Source organism: Montipora capricornis, chromosome 6, assembly GCF_036669925.1.
Source record: "Montipora capricornis isolate CH-2021 chromosome 6, ASM3666992v2, whole genome shotgun sequence".
Lineage (NCBI taxonomy): Eukaryota > Metazoa > Cnidaria > Anthozoa > Scleractinia > Acroporidae > Montipora > Montipora capricornis.
In genome coordinates, this window is record NC_090888.1 from 19,803,758 (window position 1) to 19,828,757 (window position 25,000).

The following is a 25,000-nucleotide window of genomic DNA, read 5'->3' on the forward strand; positions in this document are numbered from 1 at the left end:
TAACAACAGAAAATAAGAACTGATTTCCTGATTGACTGTTCTCTCAAAAACAGTCAACAGTCTAACGGAACAACTACGGTATTAAAATTCGGCGCAGTCAACACAATCATTCCCTATTCAGTCAAAGTCATATTCATGTTCAGTTTTACTTTTTATTTCAACCAAGGTATCGATGTCTTGTTGCCTCCGTAGAAACGTATTTACATGTCCATATCCGTATCCTCTATTGGACCTTTTCTAATCACGACCACTTTGCCGTTATTGGTTCTTCTCTTAAGAGATTTGATCCTACGAGAGGGAGTATGTCAGAAGCGAGCCATGAAACTCTGAATCAATACTTTGGTAAGCTTAAAAATTTTTGTACTTGGGCTTAGAAGGGCATTGGCGCATGGGGTAAGTATTTGCAGTTACCATACGCTAATGAGGCAAACTTTTGACTCAGTATGGTCTGAGTTCTAGTAAGCGACGAGCTCCCGTAAGCGACCACCTCTGCTTGAAATTTTGGGTGGTCGCTTACGAGAGGTTTAACAGTGCTAAGTTTCGGCGATATCGTCTTAAGAGCACGTATTTTCATCCTATAAATGGCTGTGGGACGATAAAAATCAGATAAATAAATTTTCCCATGTTTGTTTGCGCAGCTTGGATCCTGTATTTGACCATTAGCAGTCAAACCTCCAAAAAGCAGGTGTTGTAGTTGTCTTGAATCGTTCGAGATACGAGGTGAAACAGCATGAAAGGCAGGAAAACCCGTTGATTTGGCATTGGATGAGCAAAGCAGAACACGGAAATAAATCTGAGAGGTACGTTATTTTATCATCAAGGTGTCGTAAATAATTATAGCGTCACTATCTGGTTTGTTGAATTTGCAATTTGCAACGAGAATCCCAATGATATGGTTCTCTTGATTCGACGAGATACAAAAGTGAAAAATATGTCATTTCATATATCATACATTACGAGGGAGATATTTATTCTACTTTGCTCTTTGTGATCACTTTCAGTTGGTGAATTCACCTCAAAATCATGCCATCAAGTTATATGACTGTGGTGATGTTCTTATTCATGCGAGGCAAGTCAATACGTGTTTGAACGTTTTAATTTATAATTACTTCTAAATTAAAACGCAAGGCTTGTTTAAAGTCATGCATGCAGTTCAATGTCTGCCTATCTAAGCCCACGACACCAAGGTTGTAGCTGCCGGTATATGTTCCCCAAATCTATTATTTACTTATTTCTTTTGCTGAGACAAATCTATTCACTCATTGCAAAAATGATCTGCCGCTTTCATTTAAAAATTCAAACTTTAGTGCGCCGTGGAATTTAACAAAACCAAAAGTTATTTGGCCTACGGCTGAGCTAGTGTAAGAAGTGTAAGGTATTCAACTTGTCAAATCCCATAATATATCCTGTTTACCCCCAAAATTTTGCATAATCTCGGTTTGCAATTTCTCCTGGGACATGAAGATGTCGCAAGAGTAATCGAAAAAAAAAATGCCTTTTCAAAATTTTAGGAGCTCATTGAACGGGCTTCTCGGGACTTGCCAAAAGAACAACAGAACTAACAAAGATAACAATGGATTTAGCACAGAAAACAACAGAAGTACGACACTATACAGCCAATGAAATATAGTGTTCAACACGTACGAGGTACGACCCTACTCAAATTTTGGAGGCTAAACAAGGTGCATTATGTGATTTGAAAAAGTTTAGAATGTGCCTTTTCCTGAGATGACGTCAAAAACTTCTTGCAAAAATTCTTTCCAAACAACTTGTGACGTCATCTCAGGGATAGATGCCTTTCACCGTGTCGGCCTTGGGACAAAAGACCATATCCACTTTATACAACTCATGGGGCCTTTATCGAAGCGAAGTCCCAAATACAAATCTTATGGTGATGTTATTTAGTTGCCTTTTGCAGAATAAACATTTTTGAGGTAAGAGGCATATCAATTTTAGCATCTGAACGGGCATGCGTATGCAAATATTTCCCACGGTGGTAGTCACTTCTTGTTAATGACCCCAATACGTGGACTAAAGGAAGGAGATTAGAAAGATGGATTGCGCTATCCGCCAACCAATTGCGCTATCCAATGGATAGTGATTTATCCAGTGGATAGCGTTATTCACCTTTTGAAAGACTGGGGCCAGTTCTTGGTGTGTAGTAAAGCGCAAAATAAGTTATTAAATAAATTCATATAAATTTCTCCGTCGCGCGGTCTCACAGATAAATAAAGATCTCTTCGCTGTACAGCTCCGCAAATCTCTTTTTATTTTTTTCTTTCTTATCCAGTGTGTTGCGCAGATTGCTCTATTCAAATTCTCCAGCCCAAGCAAACAAGTGTATGGGTTGCGAACGGTAAATCTCGGAGAGTTACATTCACTTTTATTGACGACAACGCTGACAATTGGCTGGTGGAAATACTTGACGATGAAAGACAGATCGTGCAGTCGTACCCGGCGGATATACTGCTCCCAGAAAAGCGCGGAGAAATAATGGTCTATGAGAAATATGTTATCGTGCCAGAGACATTGAAAAGCGGTGACCATAGGTTAAGAGTCTGCGGAATGATGAATGACAAAAAGAACATTTGCAATGAGACGAATGCGTTCCATATCGCCGGAAGGGAATCAGCGAGAGAGTGAGTGTTCAATTTTATTCGAGTTGCACTGTCGTTGTTGTTATTTTCTTTCTTCGTCCTCCTTTAATGCCCTTTTCCTTATTGTCTTTCTCCGCTATCCCGTCCAGAAGTAAACTATTCTTTGTTATTTTACAGCCGCCTAAATGAAATTGCTTATCAATTATAATGGTCTTGAAGCTTGTGGAGGTCTATGGAGGCTAAGGGTGCTCTCCTTTTGTCGGAACTGGCCGGCCAGACCCATCAGTTTGCAAAGAAAATGAAACAATTAGACGGAGCTCTTGCATGATAATCCCTTGTATTCTTCTGGAGGAGCATATATCATGCTCGAAGTGTGTCAATTTAAACTGAAGAGTTAGTCCTTGCAAAAATCTGGTCTGGCCGGTAAGTTCTGTACATGTCAAATGGATAGCGTCCTATAAGACTGCATTGGGGGAAAACAACAACAATTCAAACAAACCCTTAAAGAACGAAGGAAACAGTTGGTTACTACAGGAGGTGAAGCTGCCTGAGAATTCACCGAAGTAGACAAATCCACTTGGTGGTCCGGCAGGAAAAGTTTTAAATCGGAGCATGCATCGGCATGCAAAAGAAAACCCGAGCCACTTAGCCATGCCTGGCGGAACCGGGAATCGTTATAGTTGTCTCTTACTTAATCCTGGTTTTCACTAGCGTCGCAAACACAAGTGCAATTTTCCTTTTCCTTGCGTTGTGTGAAAACGGGACGTAACGCAAGCACAACGCAAGCTGTGATGTTCGTCCAATGAAAAAGACCCGATCCAGATTCCATTCGCAGCGCCGCGTTGTAACAGAGAACATGGAACACGTGAATCTTTGTCTTTGAATTGTGGGCTTGTGCTTACGTTATGGTTCGTTTTCACTTGACACGAATGCTTGAGCTTGTGCTTGCGTCGCTTAGCTACTGAAAAACAGGCTTTAGTAGCTCTCATTTCGGCGAGCGAACTTCAGAAGACGCGTGGCATTAGTGCAATGTAGTTTTCTTGCTCCTAACTCCCACGGCAAATTTTAGCGACTACGGTCGTAGCCTTCAAGTGAAGCTCTAAACCCGCAGTTATGAAGGCAATTTTAGCAATTGCAGTTGAAAGTCCTGAACTTTTAACTGGGGAGGGGGGGGGGGGGTTAGGATTAGGGCTGAACCAGCAAGCAAGAGAAAATAAATGAGGTACGTCCTCTATTTGCTCTTACTGCAAGATTTTTATGGCTACATTATAAATTGATTTTTTAGGTTTAGATTTGGACGAAGAGCATGAACCACACGAAAAGAGGTTTATGAAAAGGCTGGAGAATTTTGAGGATTATTTGAGGAACCTGAATGTGGAGGATACGTGGCCAATACACGGAACACATTGTACAATACCAAAGATACATAAACCGAGTAAAGAAGAATTCACAAAGAAATGCATGGAACCAGGTTTGTTATTTTGTGTTTTAAAACCCACCTAGGTGAGGCAAAAAGTTAAACTCTCCTTATTAATATTACATACTACTCAACAAAACATTGCGTTTCTGATTGGTCGATAACGAATGCATACATAGGTTATAGTCATGGATTGCATTATGAGTTGCCATGGAAACAGAGATGGAATGATTTTGTTGATTATATAATAAACGAAAAATTGTATGAACTTGCTCATGCATTTCCTGATTAATCTTATGGTCATTCGTGATGTTTTGAAATTTGTCAAATTGCACTCGTCTACGGCTAGGGCAAGTTTTCACTAGATGGCTTAAAATTGAAAGAATCTTCCTCAGAAGGCATAAAATCTTACTCATCTAATTTGAAGGTCTGAATGTTTTTTTAGAAGATTCTTTCTCATTCTGACACCCTTAGTTTTCTATTGGTTTTGTGTGCTTTTTATTCTTAGGAAAGGCTTGCATCATTACTGGAATGATGGATGACTGGAAGGCGATGGAAAACTGGCGGTTTGAGCAGTTTCAACACGACCCTCGTATAGCTGACGGCGTTTATGTGGGTCAGAGGACAACGCCAGTAGCCTTAACCAGTTACGTTAAATATTTGAAGGAAAGGGCAGCCAATGAAACAGCTCCATGGGTCATCTTCATGTCAGATGTGTTTGACTTGTATCCTGAGCTAAGAAGGGTAGGTCACGCGACGTCACACGCCTTGTGCGCAAAAGGGCCACAGGAAGGGCCCGGAAACCACCTCTCACTCTCCGCTCTCCCCAAGCTACCCATCACACTTCGAAACATACCAACCCTTGATTATAACACTAATTTTAGGCCCCGTCCTTCTCTCTTAATTACTTGATAGTTCAACAAACCTATATAAGTCTAAAGGTTTGTGGAATCATTGAAATGAAAGGCTGCGCACACCGTTATTATCTTCTCTTGTCTTTGTAGGATTATTCCGTACCAGATTTCTTCTCTGAAAAAGATGATTTTCTGACGAGTTTGGAAGATGATCTTCGTCTCGATTGGCGCTGGATTATCATGGCTGCGAAGCGAAGCGGTTCTGGCTGGCATTGCGATCCCGCTAACACGACAGGGTGGCTTGCTCTTGTGCAGGGGGCAAAACTGTGGGGGATGTACCCACCCTCGATTTCTCAAATTCCCGGTGAGTAAAAACCTCCACCAGCTTCTTAACAGACATTTACATTCAGTTCAGTTCAGTCGTAGTTTATCATGTCTCTATTTACCCGCTCGGATTTTAGAGTAGCTTATCTCCGAGCATTTACCCTGCCAAATGATACACCACAGAGGACAGACCATAACACCGGGAACTCGATGCCCTTCTCTTTGCGAAAAGTGTGTGGGTTCTTTTACGTCCAACAGGATTATGAACATTGAAGGGTTGGGAGACAGGGCCTACGATTTATAGAAGTCCTTATCCGAGAAGACTTGAGAGTATAAACATTTTCAGGTGTCATTACAAAGGCAGCACTTTTTCCTCAGTTATTTAAAGATCCTGAGTGTTGGTCCGGCCGGAGTTGAACTCACGACCTCCCGCATGGCAGCCCGGTATTCAAACAACTGAGACATACAGGACTTCGCATGTCACAGTGCAAAGCTCCCTACCAGGTTCCTGATTATCTCGTGTGGAGGGGAGTGGAAAGAAGCCACAAGCCACCGAAAGCTAAGCTGATTAATGAACACGTTGCGATTTCTCTTTACAACTCTTTTTAGTGCTTTTAAACAGACAAACACAACCTCAGCGTTTCTCCTCTAATCCTGGATTGCTATCACCTCAATAGATATCTCACTAGTCAGACAATGAACAAATTGAGGACATCAACTTATCGGTAATGACTTGGGGAAAATATCCTGGCGATCGGCAAAAATTCTATGGTTTCTAACAAGGGATAAACCCTTCGATTACTTGTCCGAAAGCTTACCCACTGTGCTATACAGGAAACCCGCAGGAGCAAGACTTTGTCATGAATAGCTCTTTGGAAAGACATTTTATTTTTTAAAATAAAATTTCTCAAAAAACAGACCTCCTGTAACTTAGAACTCGGGTACTGTCAAGATAAATTCGAATGGCGTGCTTAACCGGTACAAAGTTCAAGTGAGCACGCGTGCTAAGTCACGCAAGGTTCTAACGTGACATCTCCCTTAACAAAATACATAATAGCAAACTGAAATTAAACAAGGTTCCAAAGTAGCCTCTAAGTCTGATTCGGTAGTCCTAAAACTAATACCGACTGGACAATGTCTATACAGTTCCAATAAGACGTTGAGGTGGCCTTCGAATCCTTTGGCTTCTTCTAACGGGTTGGTCACCTTGTGAAGTGTCGGGTTGTGATTCTGCACCGTTTGTTTCAACCCCAATATCAGCTGGTGGCAGAATAGGAGGGCTGGGCTCATCGTCGGTTAGTTCCCATGTTCGGCCCATGGCTGGAGGTGGTTCCTCCTTGGTTGACTGCAGATGTACACGATTTCGACGTATCTGCGTTCCATCCGGAGTAGCTATTATGTATGACCGAGGGGCCTGGTGTTGCTTGACGACTACTGCAGGTGTCCATTCTCGGCCTTGTTGCATTCTCACTGATTCGCCTTCACGTAGTGTGGGAAGTGGCCGGGTTCCACGGTCATAGTATGCTTTCTGGCGTTGTTGACGTAACAACAGCTTCTGACGGACTTGAGACATAGGCCTAGTCTTGGGCTCTAAGGAGGCTCTTAAAAGTTGGCAGTCTTGTTCGCAGCTTTCTGCCCATAGGTAATTCAGCTGGGGATATCTCCATGCCACTGATGGGAGAATTGCGAAACTCCAGCAAAGCAAGGAATGCATCCTGCTTGGACTCGTCAGCTTTCTTTAGCAACCGTTTCATCGTCCGCACATTTCTTTCCACCAACCCATTTGACTTAGGGTAGTGCGGACTTGAGGTCACAACTTCAATCTCCCAGTCACTGGCAAAGCTTTTAAATTTCATGCTATTAAATGGCATGTTGTCTGCAATTACCCTCTCTGGAATGCCATGGCGGGCGAACATGTCTTTCATTGCCATTATCACTGCTTCGCAGTCTTGTTAGAGAGGCGAACCACTTCCGGAAATTTGGAGAAATAGTCAACCACAAGTAGGCAATCTCTCCCTTTAAAATAGAAAATGTCCGCTGCGACTGTGCACCAGGATCTCTGAGGGACTTGCTGGGGAATCAAAGGCTCTCTCTGGTTGCTTCGCTGATGTTGCTGACAGGTACTGCATTGGGACACTAAGTCATCTATTGCAGCATTGATACCAGGCCAAAACACTGCCGTTCTGGCTCGTGCTCGGCACTTCTCTATTCCCAAGTGAGCGGCATGTATGCGCTGTAGAGTTTCCGGTCGCAGGCTGCGAGGAATAATTATGCGGATCCCTTTAAACATCAATCCCTCATAGCCGCTGATCTCATCCCTGTAGTTCCAGTAAGGCCTAACTTCCACTGGTGTTTCGTCTTTGGTCCGTGGCCAGCCACTCCTGACAACTTTGTGCAACTGCTGAAGTTCTGGATCCTTACCGGTCTCTGCTGTCAATTTCTGGCGCATGGTCTCAGACACGTGTCCATAGCTCAGAAGATTGATTTCGAACTCATCAGGTTGATCTGCAGCCTCAATAGGTAAGTAAGCTCTGGAGAGCGCATCAGCTAGAACAAGGTGGCTACCTGGTATGTATCTCACATTAAGTGAATAGGGCTTCGTTCTCAGGATCATCTTTTGCAGACGGAGAGGTGCTTGGTGTAAGGGTTTTTTCAAGATTGTTTCTAAGGGCTTGTGGTCAGTTTCAACAGTTACCTCTCGGTGCGCGTACAAATAATCAAGGAAACGTTCGCAACCAAAGACAATTGCAAGCATCTCTTTCTCGATTTGCGCGTAATTTTGCTGGCTCAGAGTTAGGGCTTTTGAGGCGTAAGCCACAGGACGGTCGTTCTGTAGAATAACGGCACCTAAACCTTTCGAACTTGCATCCACAGACAGAGTCACTGGTTCCTTGGAGTCAAAGAACTTAAGGACTGGGGCAGATGAGGTGGCTGTCTTAAGGCCTGTAAATGCATCATCTTCAGCTTTTCCCCAAGACCATTCAACATCTTTCTGGAGCAGCTGCCGCAAAGGGGCGCTTATCTGAGACATGTTTGGAATGAACTTGGACAGGTAGGTTACGATACCCAAGAACCTCTGTAAGTCTTCGCGGTTGGCTGGAATCGGCATAGCGATGATTGCTTCAACTTTCCGCGGGTCTGGCTGACTTTGCCTCTTGGTGTGATGCGATGTCCATCATACACTTTCAACTTGGCTTTGCACTGGCGGGCCTGTTTCTGTGAAACCGGGAGTCGATCAAACAAGGGCTGGAAAATAACATTGCAATCAGCCCCTGAGTCCAGTTCAAAATTCACTTCAGTGCCAGCAATCTTCAATGAAGCGTGCCAATCATCTTGGTTAGGGCACTCGCCGCTCGACTCTAACGAAAATGTTAGGAAATCAGCATCGTTCTCACTACCATCCGACTCTACCACGGCATGTACAATTTTCCCGCCAGAATCTCGCATTCTTTTTCGGCAGACATTCGCGAAATGGTCTTTCTTCTGGCAGTAGCTGCACATTTTGCCAAAGACAGGACAAGATCCCCACGGGTGAGAAGAACCGCAAAATTTACATTTCTTCTTTTGCAATCCCGAACTAGATCCCGACCGACGCGAAGAATTTTGCTTTTGTTTGTCACCATATCGAATTTCATTCACAGACGGATTTTCACTGTTTTGCTCTTTCGTGCCCATCATCTTAATCTGCTCTTTCGAAGCCTCAGAAGCTCTTGCCATAGAAATCGCTTTCTCCAGTGTATGTTTATCTTCTCTCAACAGCCGTTCCTTCACCGTTAGATCTCGTATACTATACACAAACTTGTCTCTCACCATGTCATCGACTCCCGAGTACTCGCACCATTTCACCTTGCTTTTCAAACGCGTGACAAACTGGTCTACAGTCTCAGAGTCTTCCCGGGATAACTGCCAAGATTGATGTCTTTCGAAAACGACGTTCTTCCTAGGGTTGGAGTACCGCTCGAACTGCTCGAGGACTTTGTCCAGCTTCTTCTCATCGCCTTCGGAAAACTGGAATGTGTTGAAAACTTCAATGACGTCCTCGCCAGCAAAGTTTAGTAATACAGCTATTTTGATCGAATCATCTTTCTTTTCGCTGCCCGAAGCTGTTAAGTATATCTGGTATTGCTGCTTAAATCCTCTCCAATTTACTGAGGTGTTTCCGTCGAAACTCAACGCACTAGGTTTGTGAAAGCTGTCCATGTTTTAAATCGCACTTCTGAACACCATGTCAAGATAAATTCGAATGGAGTGCCCAACCGGTACAAAATTCAAGTGAGCACGCGTGCTAAGTCAAGTAAGATTCTAACGTGACAGGTACCGTGCGATCCTACTTGCCAGAAGGAAATAAGATGTCCTAAATTACTGCACAGAGTACTTAGTGCCTATTGCACTGGCAGCATTCAGCAAAGATAAGATGAGCTAATGATGTATACGCGACTTAATTGTGTTATGGAGAGTGTAGCACTACAACCAACTGGTATGATGATCGGCTGCAGCATTAAATCGTTGACTTTCTCAATGTTTAGGTGTCAAGAATAATAACTATAGAAAAAGGGATTACGACATGGAAGATGCATTTTATTGGTGGATTTACACTCGGCCGTACCTGGTGAGCCAGTTAAGCTGAGTTTGTCTTCTTTATCACATTGAAATATTCCATACTCAAGTTATTAGCTTCCCTTGAAATGTTGCCGTGTATTCTCCATAGATGTTTTAGATGATAAAAAGGAACAAGTAATGACTTTGTTAAAAAAAAACAAAAACAAATTAACCTTATACTATACTTCTTTCTGGGAAGATATACTGTATTACTATCTGGAAAGCTGCATCATAGTATCTCATGACAAATGTTGGTTTTAAATGATAAGGGATAACCGGACTACGCGGAGGAAGATATCTCGAACAACCTTTTTCATACTAGAGACGCATGATCCGTCCAAACGAATTATGAATCTATCCGTCTAGTCAAGGACGGGACAAACTATATGAGACGCATAATCCGTCTGGGACGAACTTGGGCAAACACTTTTTTCTGCGTCTGTTTAATTCGTCAGGTATAACCCCGGGCACGAACTATTCACTTTAGTACATCTTGGAAGACTCACTAAACTGAATAGTTGTCAAGACTTGTGCCCGTATTTTAACTAGACGAACTTAACAGACGCAGAAAAGATATTTGCCCAAGTTCATCCCAGAGGAATTATGCGTCTCTAGTATAAAAACGGCCGATTACAGAGCATAACGAACAAGCTTAGCCTGTATATGATGCCTTGTTCGAGAATCGAAGAAGCAGACACATTTGTGGAAGGTTCTTGCCACTGCGCCATCCCAAGTCCTTTTTCTAAGGTTTTCCCTATGTTATAGTTACCAAATCATGCATCAGTTACCCATAGAAGAAGAGTATCGTATGAAGTACGTATGTATATACCGGTACCACACAAGTAAACAGCGCTATCCGCGCATTCTGATCGGCTAGCACGAACTCGGAGCTCGGAGGTGAATGGCAAGTACTATTCACCTCTGAGCAAACAGAGAAAAACAAAATGGCTTCCCGTTTCGCTTCGGTTACCCAGGAGCAAAATTATCAATAAAATCGACTGATTATGGCTGTATATACTAAAACAACTATTTACTCATCAAGCTTTGATATTCCGCAACGTACTGACAGCCACACAATAAACTGTTCAATTGGGACATGACTTCAGTTACTGTTCTCAGTGAACATCATAGTGACTTAGCATAAGGTCTCCGATTGATCGTGACTGTTCTAGTTCTTTTCTTCTTTTAATTTTGATGTTTCGCCTGTTTTCTTGTTGCAGAAAAGTAACCTTCCTTTGGAATGCGTTCAAAAACCGGGTGATATTGTCTTCATACCCAGTGGATGGTGGCACGCCGTACTTAACCTCGAAGACACAGTGAGCGTCACGCAAAACTTTTGCAACAAATACAGGTAAATGAAATAAATGTACCGATGAAGGAGAGAAGTGATCGTCGCACTTATCTGGATAATTCAAACAATTCACGGTCTCTTATAGACACCTGAAAAATTCAGATGGCTCCAACGCGAAGCTAATAAACTGACCAGTACAGTTCCCAACTAAGTGGCTTCTTAGCTCAGCTAGTAGAGCACTGCAGAGGTCATGGGTTCGAAACCCGTCAAAGCCACCAGAATTTTTCAGGTGTTTATAAGAGACAAAGCTTAGATTGTGCAGATAAATGCGTGGATCGCTTGATTTTCTCCTTCAAATTTAGGTTAATTATTGTCTCATGAGTCGGCGGGACATTAGGTATTTTAAGAAAAAGAGGAGGACGAAGTGGTCACGAACAACGACTTCTCACAGAAACTGAGGCAAAAATTGCAATGAAACGCAATTCGTCCTCGTCACAATCAATCGTGCCGCGTGTGAGAGGCGCCATTTCAGTTCCTGTGTCCGTTGTTTAAAGTGATTTTTGTCCCACACATAACGGAGACAAATATCTGGGAGTTTAAGAAACAACGACGGCTACGGCTACGGCTACGGCTACGGCAACGACAACGCAACAAACAAAACAATAATATCATTGGTTAGAAAGAGGAAAAATAATCTCGATGCATTTTAGTCTGTGGATATTTTTGCGGTTCTCTGCATATCAACGATGTGAAATCATCAAATTTGAGGCTTTGACGACAAAGTGAGATTACAGGTGAGAACCTTTCTTTTAATTTTCTATTTTTTCTATTTTTGGTTTTCTGTGAAAAGCGCCCGTAACAATTTACTTTTACGATACTTTGCCCCATGAGAATATGAAGTATTCTCTTGTTCGCCCACATTGTACGCCGTTAACGAGATGGAAAAAAATCGCGAAAGGCTTATCATCGATCATAGGGCAAGACATCCCCGTTGTAGATCTTAAGGTCCCCATTTGCTGTCCATCAACACGTAAAAAATGTTTTTACGTCAGACTTTTCAGAGTTAGAATAGTGTTTGAAGGAGGATTAATTAAATACATCATTGGATAAGCACTATAAGCTCTCCCCTACTGTCGTCCTCGGGGCTTTTCCGCCGGGGAAGGGTGTGCCCTTCCTACGGCGATAAGCCCTTGAACGAGGATGGCTTCCCCCTTGTTTCGACGCCAAGAGAGGAACCGAAGAAAATAATTGCTATTGCTCTTGCTTATGAACAACAGGCGATAAAACCCTGCACTCATCGTCCTTCACATTAAAATTATGAAAAAGAGATGTTTTATACGTTACCTCTGACCAGAGTGTAATATGCTCTCTGTGTTTCGCTTGCATTCCCCAGTTTCCGGAACTGCTTGGTAGAGCTACGAGAACAAGCCGACAGTGATGAAGGCTTCATTGGAAAAACATTTGAGCAGCTCCGAGAGCTCCATGCTGATGACTATCCGGATTTCTTTGATGAAGAAGATATGGATTTTGAGGCACCTCTCAAGGGCCAGGGATTAACAGAAGCTGATGACAAGGAAAGGAGAATGCAAGTCTTGAAGGATTTTCTTTCAGGAAAAAAGTCAAATCTTAATGTGAAATAAATTTTCTGCTTTCCAAAAGAATGAAAATTAGCTGCCGTAGCGTCCTGAAGCACGGATATTTTGGATGCATTTAAGTCCTATAAAACTATTATTTTACAAACTCCATCCGTTAGTTATTCTGTCCGAATCATGAAATTTGCTGCCCTTAAAAATTCAGAGGCACCCAACGATAATCTTCGGTGAAATATGCGCTCGAGACAGTCAAACTGCTCTAATAATTTCGGTTCTACGTTGCCAAACAGCTACAGCTTTCCTTACTAAAACATCACCTAAATGATTCGCAGCCAGAGAAAGGTAGTCGCTTATCTTTGCAGAAGGGATATTTTTGCAATTTTTGACACTTCAAAAGGTCACCTAGCAGTTTCGGATGAGCAAATGGTTCGGTTGAAGTTCTTGGAAGGAAATGTTCAGCTAGCAATTTCTGAAGTGAAGATATCATCCCCTGAAATTTTCGGACACTTTAATTTTTAGCTAAGATATCCGAACAGATCAAATTTTTCTAGGTTATAAAAACATCTCTTTATACAGTCTTCCGATACATTACAAGGAGCCTAGAAATGTTTCTCGAAGGCTTTTAGTTTAATTAGCTCGTTGGGTACCCTTGATAATTTCCTTCTCGGAGGCCTGAGCTACTGCCATTACATGTTGACCAGTGCAACAACTAGACCAAGGGTAAAATTTTCGTAGTTGTAGCAACTATTGCCTTCTTTTTTGGAGGATCAGAAAGGCTTTGCCTTTTCAATACTGTGCGATCTTTTAAAATAAATTTGGAAATGAGACCTTTCACCTACATAGCAAACGGAAATCATCTTACTCAAAGTAATTCAAAGAAACTATTAGATTACGTACGTATTATTAACTTATGCTTACACATGGTAGTGGAAGGAGTTAGTTCATACAGCTAGTTAATTAGTTAGTTCATACAGCTGCCCAAGTGTCGATGGAGCACAGCCACGGTGGTTTAGTGGTTTTCACGTTACGTTATCACCGCCATGTTGGTGGACGAAAACAAAAGATCTCTTATAAGATCCTTTTGTTCGTCCCCCAGCATTGTACAGTGCAGCATTGTTTTCTGTGTCTCTGGAGATTTGTTGCAAGCCACCTATAGGGAGCCGGTCTTGGAATCAACTCCGCCGGACTATCAGTACCGTAAAGACTCGTGTATAAGCCGCACCTTTTTGCTAAAGTTTTGGGCCAAAAATCGCGGGTGCGGCTTATACACAAGACCATTGCTCTCAGAGGGAGTAAACTGGCTTTTAGGGGTCATAAAATTGAACTGACACCTTCAGTAACTAAGGATTAAACATATTGAAACCTGTTGTTGATCACTGCTTTCGGTAGAAGTGGTGGCTCCTAAACCCGAACCTTGCTCAATAGTTCTTTCAAGCAGAGATTCTAAAAGCTCTTAGAATCTCTGTACGGTGGTCAATTTACATTATCAACTCCGTTGATAAACCATATTTTTGTATACTACTTCCCCACCGACGCAGCACCACAGTTTCTTTAGAAACTACCCCTTCATTCAGTTCTTTCAAGCGTTTGATTTGCACTTAATTAAATTGATTGAGCAGTTAAACTCTAACTGGCATGGAGTCTCCATTCCTCTGCACAAGTGCTTACTGTGTCGTCTACGACCGGTCAGCTCAACACTGATTTCTCCACTACGTGCAAGAAAATACCACGCTGTTCGCGGGAGAACTCGCGAGGCAAATGGCCGACCGTTTCATTGCTCTTCACTACTTTCACGGAGTGTTTGTCCATGGGGTTGTTAAACTCTCGTTATAGCAACAAGTTTTTCTCCGATCGATAAACATGATATCCACGCACAACTGATGCGAAAGCGAACGTTTCCGTGTCCAGACTTTCCTCGTAAATGACTGCGTGGTTACCAAGCAACCTTTTGTATCATTCTCAGTGCACCTTTTTCGTGCAAATTCTATCGTTTTCATTTCAACTGTGGGATTTAGCAATGAAGACAACTGTTGTCAGTCACAAGAAATAGGGAAATTGATTTTAAAAAAGCTTTTAAAAGGTATTTTCAGAGTTGATTAACTTATTACTATCGCTGGAAATATATATCATTAGATTTCGTCAAGTTTATTGTTAACATATGTGAACCGAAACACCCAATTTTTTTACAAGAGCGCTTTTTTGGAGTTCGCATTTTTCCCAAAATCATGCTTGAAAGTTGGGGATGCTGGCTTATAAACGAGTCTTTCACGATTGTGGGGGTAGACGACCAATCATCTATCGATATATACGTGCATTTGGCATGCGATGATTATTGGAATTCGGCAATCAAACCCAATTGTCCTCATAACACCGTGAGGTCACGAGTGAATTTTTTTTCCTGTTTGAAGCTACACAAAATGGGGTTCGGACGACTTTTTCAGCCATTTGCCAAGTGGCGTTGGTACATACTAGAAGTATTTCTACTCGCCCTTATTCATTTATACACCTCATCTATTCATTTATACACCTGGGTGAGAGGCACCGTCAGAGTAAAGTGTCTTGCCCAAGAACATAAGGAATCGAACCAGACCATTCAATCCAGAGTCGACCCCACTCTAACCATGAGGCCACCGCGCCTCCCTTATATAGAATCAAGGTCAATTTCGCCTTGCTTTTCTTGAGAATCTGTTTTTCTTTAGCGACACAATCACAAGCAACTTATGAGGACGAATGTATCTGACGTCATTAGAGTCGAGATACTTATACATTTTAATAGCGAAAATCTTCATTTAAAGGCCAAGTAACTTTGCATCCATCCGTTAAATTATCTATTCATTTAAATGACTGGTGGTCAAGGTTTCTCTGTCAACAAATACTTTCTCACCGTGTACATAACACCGGCGCAAACATGATCTTTTTCCCAATATCCTGCGTCATCCCGCTCTTGTTAATTAATGGTATCACAGCTTCAGTAATTGTCTCAGAAAAGCAACAATAAAAACTGGGACGAACTCGTAGCCGATATCCGTGCGATATCCGTGCGATAACCGGCCCTGATCTTCACGCTAGCTCCCAGCGACCAACTAGACCCCTTTGGGGCTTCAATTGGAGTGAAAGGCTGTTGTTTTAGACAAATGAAGCGTTTTAATCCGACGCCAACTAAGTTCCTATCGACCACCTGTCCAGTTTACATCTCGGTTCTACAATGACCTGTTACCGTGTCCACTTAGCTTAAATATTGCTTTTTGCACAGTTCGTCCAAGAGTATACAAAATAAATGATTTTGGTATAGATATCGAAGGATATTTCGAAGATGTTACTCAATCAGTGTTAGCCTTTTCAAGGTAAGATACTATGCGATCAGTTGGGTGGTTAACAAACTTCTAACAAACGACTTTTCATGAAAGATCGTGCCATCCAGGTCAGTGCGTTTTTCATCGATTAGGAAAGGTTTTGTCAGGTTAATAACTGATGAGACCTGCTTGACTCTCAACGGTCTTCTGTGAGTGTTAACTTGTCGACAAGTGGCTGCGTTGACAATCATTTTAACACTATCGGATTTTTTGACACAGACACTGGTTTCAGGATCTTCTTCCCATTAATCGTGAATTCATAGCACTTATAAATGATTTTTTCTTCATGGTCTCGTCTACTGACTACGCCATATTCCACATGGATATGGTCCATGGATTGCTTGTTTACGGGTAAATCAGATTCACGCGTCTTATTTTCAAAATGACTGTTGAGCCTAATTCATCTCGCTATTTGTTTTGAATGAAACATTTCTACCTTGTCCCCGTTAGTAAACAAATCAAATCGAATTTAGATTTCTTTCCAATACACCCGATTCTTAGAAATAAATACTCCATCGTACCGTATACATATACTGTACAAAGCTTTAGTTTAGCATGCCAGGAACAATTGTGGTCCTTCATAAACTGAAAAGTCAGATATTTCTTTAATTGAGCTCTATAACGCGCGCTCTGTTTTACCCCTGCAAATAAGGCCTCAAACAAAGAAAAACCTTAAATAACAATGACTACAACCAGATTTTTTGAGCCGGCGAGACTGTAGCCTCGATTTCCAGCCGTTTTGGGAGCCCGCGTTCCTTGGATGATACCGGACTCCCAAAACGGCTGGAAATCGAGCCTAGCTAGACTGAGCAACCCCCAGCAAAACAGTGTTTTCACGAAAACCGCTGGTCAGAAAACTGGTTCCGGTCATTGCTGTCTAAGGTCTTCCTTAAACAAAGGGAGAAAAAAGAAACCAGTCACTTTAGGTCTTTATTGGAACAAGCTAGTTTGAAAACGAAATTCTATTAATATTAATATGCGTTCAGGTGAGGAGTATATACACGGGAGATCAAGCAAAACATATCAGCCAACCGGCTGAAAATCGGTAATTTTCAGCATACGTTTTCCAGCGGGAAAAAAGAAACGAATTGTCGACGGTCTGTTGTTTGATCACTCGGCAACCGTGAGACTGCGACTCGCAACAAAGTAATTCCCAGTAATTGACAAGGTGAAAATCTGAGGGACAGATCAAAAGAAACAACAAATTCTCAACCAATGTGAAGTTCTGTTGCTGTGGTTTAGGATGAACCAAAGGACTCGATACTAACCTATTGTGATGGAAAGGGCCGTCGCCGGCAGGGCCTCGTGACGCGTCAATCCAAGCAATGCATGAAACAAGGACTGACCAATCGATGGAAATCGATGATCGGAAAATCAGTCGATCGATCAAGGACAATCGATTACGGCTAATTAATTGGCATCGACTGGCACGGATGACCAATATTAAATCTATAATTATACAAAAGGAATTCATCGATGACAACTGGCGTTCCAAACAAACTCCTGTATCTTCGGAGTGTACGCAGAGCGAATGATTTATTTGGGAATGCTAGTCAAAGGAAAACCAATGGAAGTAAAGTGCTCGAATAATATAGTTAATCGATGAAAATCGATGTTATTTAATTGCTCGATTCTCATCGATTATCCATGTGACAATCGATAATCACAGAAACTTGCACGACCGATTGTCTACAGATTATCAATATCAATCGATTGATTGACATCGAATGCCATCGATTGCCATCGATCATCGATTTCATCTATCGTTCAGGCCTTGATGAAACTCTGCAACAAATGCTTAACCTTTTGTTGTCTTGAAAACTTGTTTAAAAGATTAGTTCGTCATAATAGTCAGAGCGAAGTGGCTCTTCGAAGGGTAAAAGTACTTCGGGCTAAAAGTACCGCGGGTCTCTGAAGCACGTTACTCGAAAGGACCTTGGCAATGGGACCTTGGATACTTCCGATTCTGACAATTGCACGATATAATAGCGGAGGTCCATGGGTCGGAGACAAACGTGCGGATCATCATGGTAGCCATCAATGCGAGAAATTTTACTCAGCCTGTTCACGGATCTTCATTAATTAAGCTTCTTATTAACTTTTTATGTAAGCCTGGCGATACGCGAAACTTCGTACTGCTGGAACCCGCGTTTTTTTGGCGGGAATTATAATGGCCTGGAATCCGCGTTTCTTGCCGGGAAGTTGCATGCGTACTGCATTTTACACTGTGAGTAGTAAAACAAGCAAGATTTTGAAACGAACAAAAGAAAAACAATGTAAGAAATTTTTAAATATGTCATACAACGGGGAAAGACTGAAGAGAAAGAGAAAAAAACAGTTAGCAGGAGACGAGTAAGCGATGTTCAACATGAAAGAAAGTGACTGAGAGAAAGAGAAAACAGGCGAAATATCAATGACAAACAACAAGAGAGAGACAGAGCAAGAAAGCAAACTCGAATAAAGAGACAAAATTTATACATTGACGAGCAGCGGAAGAAAGAGCCAACATGTATGAACACGAGAAAAGAGGCTGAGAATGAATAGTGACAAAAACTGCGAAAAGAGCAAGAAAGAGCACGGGAAGGGGAAAATATACAAATTTATTGTAGCGCAGAGGCCGGACTGGTCGTATGGTAAGCAGACTATAGAGCGAGTCAACTGAGTGTCGTAAAACCAAAACCAAAGTAATAACTTTGGCCAATCAAAAAGGACGGAGACAATCCAGTAAACCAATCAAGACTCAAAGTAATTACACGTAATTACACTGAACCATACATTGTTGTGTCTAATATTTAGCGATCGAGCCTGAGGTGAATCTGAATTATTTTAGTATAATAACATAAATGATTATTTGAAAAATATGCATTTTCTTTAAAACATCTAATTTCTTTATCTGTCACCTAGACGTAGCCTGCAAACGCAGACGTATTTCCGGCGGTCGTTTCTCTCCCCCGAAAAGGGAAAAAAAAAGAAGCACAGGAATTTTCAGGGGAGAGAATCTACCGCCGGAAATACGTCTGCTTTCGCAGGCTACCTCGACACGACTGCTTGCGGCCATTTTGAAAAAAAAAAAACGCTTTGGTGATTATCTCTTAATAATCACTTAAAGTGCAATAATCACCTATGTAATTATGCTAAATATACATGTTACACATTTTTATTTCTTTGTAAACGTATCGTATCACAGTCAGCCTCTTTGGCTGCTAGATTTTTTGCATCAATAATCTATCTATCTATCTATCTATCTATCTATCTATCTATCTATCTATCTATCTATCTATCTATCTATCTATCTATCGATCTATCTATCTATCTATCTATCTGCTGCAAAAAAGTGATTTTACTACGAAGATTTTAAGGAAGTGTCCCCAGGCAGTTTGAGGTCTGTTGAAGAAAGCGACAGGTAGTACTCACTGGTCCGAAATGTATGGGTGCGTCGATCTTCCGCACACGTACTGTATTTTACAACTGACCGCTTACCGGAAGTTAAAAAAGTTTTTCGCGCACGCATATCCGGTTTCACACTTTCAAAGAACGAATAATCTCAAACGTTTCCAGCAGATGCCTTCAGCGTTATTTTTTCCATTTCAATCTTGGTGCACGTAAAATCGTAGTTGAGAATTAAGTTTCGATGTTGCGTAATTGTATTATGACGCATTTAACTACTCGAAAGAGCGGCAGTGGCTCAAAGCCTTTCTCCTTAATTTAAGTGGCCCTAATATTTTGGCGAATACACCCCGAGAGTCCTTCAGTTGCTCCTTAAATATCTGCGCATTAGATTTTTTACTGAAAGTGTTGCATTTAACTAATGGTGCTGTAGCTGCTGTACGACAGTGTTAAAAAGTGCGAATTGAAGGGAATCAAACGGTGAGTTTCTAGGAAATGAACCTATTTGAGTCAGTAGGGAGTAAACAATTGTACATTGGACCCTGCAAAGAGATCCATTGGCCTTTGGTCTGTTCATTCGCTGGGGGCCTTGTCCTCATGATCAAAAATTTTCTCGGCTGCTCGTTTTGTGTTTTATCTTCTCTGGCAGGAAAGATTTAAGGACGAGAAGAGAAAACGTTCTTAAAGAAAAAAGAACAACACGCTCTATAGTCATTGCAATTCTACTCATGATTGCGCGAGCGCTCAAACACGCTTCAATATACTAAAGGCCGTTGCTTCCAAATTACTTTTCGTACGTTCGGAGCGCACGTAGTTTCATTTTTCTCGAATGACAGTGCCATTTTCGAAAATTCGGATTGGTAAAACGTTTGCTTTAAAAGGTGATCGTGTAAGAATTTACTGTGTTCATGTTCTGGAATAGTGCACGCAAATTTCCCAGTCATTTATGACGTGCCAGGTGATGAAATAATACGAGTTGCATTCGTGCTGTCCGTGTTGTCAGTGTTCCGGGATGATCAAGAAAAAAATATTCAATGCACACGTGCACTCTTCGCCCTTTGTTTTTTGTATTCTTCAGAGAGAAAAGTGACAATTTGGTGCAATGGATTGTTTGTCAAAAAAGAAACTTCTCCGTGTGCTGCTCTTTGCACTGTCAACACTGACTATCTTCAGTTTTACATCTGGAAGGTATCTTGGGAAAATAGATACAACGCCACACGAAACAAAGGAAAAGTATAACTGTAGCAAAACGTTACAAGATCACCAAGCAAAATGCAGAAATGAGATGAACCTGTGCGAGAAGGAAGCTGGATTATCCAAGGCCAAACCCACGATTCAGCCAGAAACGAGTCTATCTGGTTCAAGACATGGAAAAAAACTTTTCAAAAATAACAAAACAGAACATGGCGCAAATGACCACAAAAAGAAATGCCGAGATGAAATGAACAAATGTGAAATGCAAGGAAAGGTTGCCAAAGGTAAACTATAGTAACTTTTTTTTTTAACTTAATAATTATTGAAACCAAAATATATGGTCTGTGGGTAGCAGTGGATGGATAACATGTAAACTATTAGCGAAAAAAAGGAAGAATTTTAGAATATTTTCCCTTTGTGGGGCCTGTGGTGAGTAATTTATCCGACAGAAGTTAGGATTAGTGGCCATATGGATGGGTAAGTGTAAGTGACAAAACATGTCTTTACCCCCTCGGCCTTTCCGGCGCTAAAGGGCAGATTATAGTGGAATTATGCCCTCGCATTACCTCCTGCTCAGACTTGTGAGCAAACGCAAATGGGAAAACGTTCTGCGACTTCGGGAAGAAAGTTTTGGCCCCAAGCTGACATTCACCAAGACTGGAAATTCCAGCTTGGCCAACCGGACCTACAAGAGCATCCAATTCTTACCTGTCTTTTAGCCAATACAGGCAAAACATGGCATGCAGAGCTGGGTTTTTAAACATAAGTTGTTCAACCCCGGTTTTCTCCGGGTACTCCACTTTCCTCTTTCCTCAAAAGTGAACATTTGACTTGATTTGCGTTAATTGTTAATTTTAGTTTACAGTATCACCAATAGTGCTCTAGCGCTAAAACGACTAGACACTTAAATAAAGTTCCTTTCCTTTTTCCTTTTCATTTTTCCCGCTCAAACGAATATTAAACAATTACCATATAATAAGAAGCCATAGTTGGTGCGTGTCAACACGAGCCGTCTGCGAACATGTTTATTATGTCTTTACAAGCTAAGTTACAGTAACTCTGAAAGTCTCAAAATACAACAAGAAAACAACTAATGATCTGAAAGCCCACAAAAAAAATCTGAACTATGCTCGTAAACCAATGATAAAATTAACTCACTAACTCTATGTCTAGTGCTCGAGTCATTTCTTATTGGTTATTTAATTTTGAGAGCGCGGAAACATAGGTATGAGGCGAATGAATATGAAAGAAGGCAATGCAGAATATAGTCCTCCGCTAATTATAGCACCCCAGACAATGGGCTACATAACCCATGATAAGTACATTTGCATGCAGTCAAGAGTAAAAAAATAATAATGTAAGGCTTGTTGAACGGCTGTGAGGATATATATATATATATATAGACGAGTAGACTAAGATGAAGTTGCTTCGCTTATCTTTGGAGAGCTCAATGCAAGAATTTTGCAGAGCAAAATACCTTCTTACATTTGTATATATATATATATATATATATATCTATTAGTATTATTATTATTATTGTTATTATTATTATTATTATTATTATTATATATATATATATATATATATATACGGAAGAAAAAAACACATAAACTACAAGTTCATCCCTACAAGCCTGTTTCGTGGTCGCCCATATATATATATATATATATATATATATATATATATATATAAACGTTTAGAAGAAAGACAACTTCACAGCGTAGCGACTTCACGTTTCATCTTTAGACAATCATCAGGCTACAGATCTTACATTTGCACTGATTCTAACTCATTTAAAGACCATTCTAATACTCTAGGGGAGCGTGCTATTTTAAGTTCGACAAAAGGTATTTGTTCTTGTGTCTGCATTTAGAAATTAACTCGTTTCTTTTGTTCAGTAGGTGGCGTGCATCTGCTTTTATTATTTACAACTTTTCTGTAAGGCACAGGTCGCATCTCTTTGATCCACATTTGTATGGTGATATATATATTTATATATATAACAAAAATCAAAAATGAAGACTAGCCACGTTTATAAAGAACACCTATATTTCGACCCTGGGTCTACATTTCTTTAGGATTTTCCATTTGATGTTGAAGGGTTTTCCGGATTCTTTTAATGTCCATACATACTTTGAGATGAAATGAGTGAGATGAATGAAACAGAACTCTCAAAGCATGTATGGACATTAAAAGAAACCAGGAAACCCCTCAACATCAAATGGAAAATCCTAAAGAAATGTAGACCCCATAACAATATTAGTAAGAAATGTAATTTGTGTGTTTATGAGAAGTTCATAATAATCTGTAAGAAACACCAAGGAAGCCTAAACAGACGAAACGAATTAGCAAGCTCATGCCCCCCACAGAAACAGATATGTCCTGAAAAACTTTAAGGTAACGTAAATAGGGGAAAAGCCGCACCACAACAACCACGCATTTATACATGTATGGCCAGCATTTAAAATTTCTGGTCAGTCGTTAATGTTAACTGATGAGTGTGGTCATCCTTTGGCTATACAAAACAAGGTTGTAGTAATATATCGATGGAATCACTCCTGAAGTCCTGAACTGATCAACAAGAATATACACTGCTCCTTTGACAGTTGAGCGCTCCTCGAAAATCTGTTCAAGAGTTTGAGCACTCTGGCATAGTTTAGATTACCACATGTGTGGGACATTTGGGGTGGCTTTTTATGCTTAAACATCAGCACTGCACTGATGTGGCCCAGAAGGCCGAAACAGTACTGTTTGCAGTTATATAAATATATCATTTGATTTACCATATTTCATCAGGCACGGCCTGACTTCTTCAGGGAGTTAAATTATTTGTTGGTTAGATCTCCCAAGATCCGGCACATCCACTTTGTTCAGCTGGGCCTTGCTTAAAAGATTGTTTACCAGTACGGAGTAGCATTTGATCAAACTATGCCTGAACCGGCGTTTGATCTAACCTGACTTCAATAGTAGGCCAGTTTTGTATTGTAACGGTTGGGTTGGTCGAGCATGAAACGGAGGCTAATGCGGGGGAATCTTTTCAGATGCAAATTATTTCCCCATTTTATCTTCCATTTCATGCTAGACCCAGTCTAACTGTGAGAATGTGATACGATTTGTAGAACTTGAACTGCGGTTCTATGAGCTTCAGGCTTTTAAAGAACTTTTGCATAGGCATCTAATTTGTCCTATATCACGGCAATTTTTGGTTAGATTGCGAAATACCCGGCCACAAGAAATGGAACCTAAAAACACTGCTGCCACAGTGCTGCAGTCGTGGTGTTGATTCACTGACCCTTTTATTCGCTGCGCCGAAGTGAACTGCTTCCGCAGTGCCGCAGTGCCTGTCTCGGAAATCGGTTAACTACACTTTTTACGAGATCATGTGAAGAATATAGCACTCGTTTACTGATTAAGCCTAAGAGCTCGTTTCAGTGATTGGGCGTAAGCACTATTTTGAAATTTTACCTAACCCTGACCTTAAGACGACTAAGGCACCGCGGAACTGCGGCACTGCGGCAGCAGTCATTGCATGTGCTCGACTCAATTTAACCTTCAGTTGTCTGAGGCACCACGGTGACCACGGCACTGCGGCGCCAGCCATTCTATTCAGCTCAATTTAACCTTAAGCCGACTAAGGCACCGCGCACTGCGGCACCAGCCATTCTACTCAATCCACTTTACCCACTTGCATTCACGTCAGCACTGCGGCTCGCGCCGCAAAGGTATTGCTTTTTTGTGGACGGGTATTCTGCAATTCGCTGCCAATTTTTCTACCTGCCCGATTACATTTTCTGTCTGGAGTTGAAACATTCACGATGCTTATCAAGATCTTTATGGAAATTAGATAACATAAACGACGTACAGCTTTGGAATTTGTTTCAAACAAAACCAGTGCAGCATATTTTGAAACCTTCGACTTGCTACAGATCGTTTTCAGTGTCAGGCAACAAAAAAATAAAATCGAAACCTTTCAATGAAATAAGACAAAAACTTGGAATGTTGTAGGAGACAAATTCATAAATCACCTCACTAATTCTCAGGTCTATTCGGTACAGCGTTTCTGAGTTATTTGTCGAAACGTTTTACGCAACTTTATAGAAACGCTCAGACTGCTGAGATTAGCTGAGATTCATAGGCATAGAATTTGCTCAGTTTTCAACCAAATAACTTTGTACATCATGGTGTCACGGAATGTAACAATTCGGAAATTCAAAATGCCGATTTCCGAAACAAAGACGTCATGGAACTGCTTAAAAAAAGGATTTATTTCTAGGTCACCTTCAACCTCCTATAGATAAAAGTTCAAAACACCTCGCGATTTTGACTTTAGAATTTGAAGACGTCACTGTGGAAAACCATCTATTCACACGAAAAACTTCTAATTGGGAAAAT

The 25,000-nt window shown here is 41.1% G+C and overlaps 2 pseudogenes; both read left to right on the forward strand.

The window, feature by feature from the left end:
* Positions 1–660: 660 nt before the first annotated feature.
* LOC138051745 (bifunctional arginine demethylase and lysyl-hydroxylase PSR-like) lies at positions 661–12,868 on the forward strand (annotated as a pseudogene).
* Positions 12,869–17,965: 5,097 nt separating this feature from the next.
* Positions 17,966–25,000, forward strand: part of LOC138051746 (endothelin-converting enzyme homolog) — a 95,179-nt pseudogene continuing 88,144 nt past the window's right edge.